At 36.5% G+C, this 2,446-nt stretch overlaps 1 pseudogene; it reads left to right on the top strand.

Moving 5' to 3' along the window:
- Positions 1 to 363: 363 nt before the first annotated feature.
- Positions 364 to 1,455, top strand: LOC120187887 (annotated as a pseudogene).
- The last annotated feature ends 991 nt before the right edge of the window (positions 1,456 to 2,446 follow it).

Raw genomic sequence — 2,446 nt, 5'->3', positions numbered from 1 at the left:
ACAATAGAAGTCTGAATATTTTAGACATGTTTAATTATATATAAAAAACTATATATATATAGATGTTATCTTAAGCAAAAGATGGCGACTTGACAAAAGTTGCAATCATAAGAAGCAAGAAGGTTGTTTCGTATCGTGTTCTTGACGGTTTAAGATTAAAAGCAAAACACCATCTTTTAAACAGTTCAATGGCGTAATCTTTGTTCAAATAGATTACTTGAAAGCATAAGCAACAGGAAACGAAAAAATCGTTGCCTTTGCCCCCATAACTGTCTTTAAAACACCAAAACTTTGAGCATAAATACAGATGCTGTCCACACCAGTTTATCTTCATTTTCTTACAGTCAGAGAGAAACGAAGAAGATGAAAAGCGAATCTGTTTACTGTTTTTGGGTTTTGCTTTTGCTGGGTTTTCAATATTTTGTGAGGGAAGGTTGTTAGCTTCATCGAAACCTGACAGAGATAATGCCGCTGCCTATGCTCGTTGGTTGGTCTCCCAGAATACCTGGGGGGTCTTAAAGTAACAATCTTTCTTCCACTTTTCCCATTATTACAACACTCACTTGTCTTGTTTTCTTTGACACTGTAATTTGGGTTATGTGTTTTTGTTGTTGCAGTACACTATCAATCAATTGGAAGGAGCGCCATTTGGGCAAGCTTTGTCAAACTTGATAGTGTCTAATGACCCTGCGTTTTCTCCCACTCAACAACTGTTTGAACTTGTGCTGCAGGAATGTTGTTTCATTTAGCGATGGACTAGCAGACAAAAGCACCGGCGTCCCGTATTTCTACCTAACTACCCTCGATCCAACAGCTAGAAATGCATTGAAGGACCATCGTTCCTCGCTCACAATCAGCGAGTATCCGATCGGAACTTGCGGCAAAGCAGACCCCGAGAACCCTGTTTGCTCCAAAATCACACTCACAGGAAAGGTATATTGCTATAACTACCATATACAACTGTGTCTGTGTGTGTGTTAATTTGATTCATCATTTAAAACAATATGCTAGTGTCTTGCTGGTTTTTTATATTAAAACAAAACAGAAAGAAATCAAACAAGAACGAAATGACCTTTTGTAATGATTCTTAAACCGAATTCGACTCTTTTCTTGATGTTTTAGTTGGTACCGGTCGATGCAAACTCGAAAGAATCGGAATTCGCTCAAGCTGCCCTTTTCGCAAAGCATCCAGAAATGAAAGGTATTTCTTAACCCGAACTCCAGATCAACTGTCATTCACTCCATTTCCTCTCGTGTAATGACTGAATTCGCAATCGCTGATCGACAGAGTGGCCTAAGAACCATGACTTTCGGATCTTCAAGCTCGAGGCGGAAAATATATTCATGATCAACTGGTTTGGTGGCCCTAAACCTCTCACAGTTGAGGAATACCTCAAATACAAGATGTCAGTATAAAAGTACGTATATTGTGTTTACAATTTGTACGCCAAAAGTTTCCACAGGGACAAACTTCATACTGAATCGCATCTTTATCGTTCGGAAATTCTATTTTTCATCGCTTGAATGCGCGTCTTTGCTACCTACAGGAACAAATTTGCCATTGATGGATGAGGAGTGAAAAAAACATGAAACTCACCAGTATTCAACGTTGTTATATTTGTTTGTGAATGTAAACTATCTACTAAATATACCCAACATATTGTTTACTTATTGTTTATGGTTCGTCATCCTATTGTATTTTAAAACAATCCGAAGTAATAAAATATTAATAATCTGATAAACATGATGAATTATCGTTTATAATGAATTAAATTGTTTGATTTTTTAATATTCCAATTAAAAGATATTATATATTCATAATTGTTTTAAGTTTTTTAAGTTATTGACAATGCATCGAACTCTCAAGATCCCAAAAGAAAATAATACTATCATTAACTACTAAAACCATTCAATAAATTCAATCATCTTGTGATTCTACATGCAACACTCCAATTCATGAAGTATAATTTTCATCTACCCAATAATAAATCATATCTTATGGTATCATAGTGGCCTAGTAGGTCCTGCAAATTAGATTTGTTTTGTCTGTAATCTTCTTCGTTATCTCATAAAATAGTAGTACCAATCTTTTATATTACAGAGCATTAATAAACAACCAAAGCCACATACATCCTTGCTCGATAGCTTCACCATCGTGAGCAGTTTTCTTGCTTTCTTATGGAAGCAAATCAACTACCAGAACCGTCATGGGAGGAACTGCTCGGTAGAAAAAAAATAAACTGAAACTCGTAAACCCGACCCAACCATCCTATCGTTCTTGGATTAACGTTCCAATGAAAACCCCATTAAGCCGAGTGATCGATGACAAGAAGAACATATATCGAAAGCAACACCGTCCAACGATGATGAAGAAGATCGGAGTGGTTGAAGCTCATGAAGATCGAAATTTCTTTTGTAGATCTACTGCTATCCACGGGGTTTCTCG

The sequence above is a fragment of the Hibiscus syriacus genome, unplaced genomic scaffold (genome assembly GCF_006381635.1).
Source record: "Hibiscus syriacus cultivar Baekdansim isolate YM2019G1 unplaced genomic scaffold, ASM638163v2 tig00113726_pilon, whole genome shotgun sequence".
Classification (NCBI taxonomy): domain Eukaryota; kingdom Viridiplantae; phylum Streptophyta; class Magnoliopsida; order Malvales; family Malvaceae; genus Hibiscus; species Hibiscus syriacus.
Note: the sequence above shows the minus strand (reverse complement) of the source record. Positions and strands in the feature narration are given on the sequence as shown.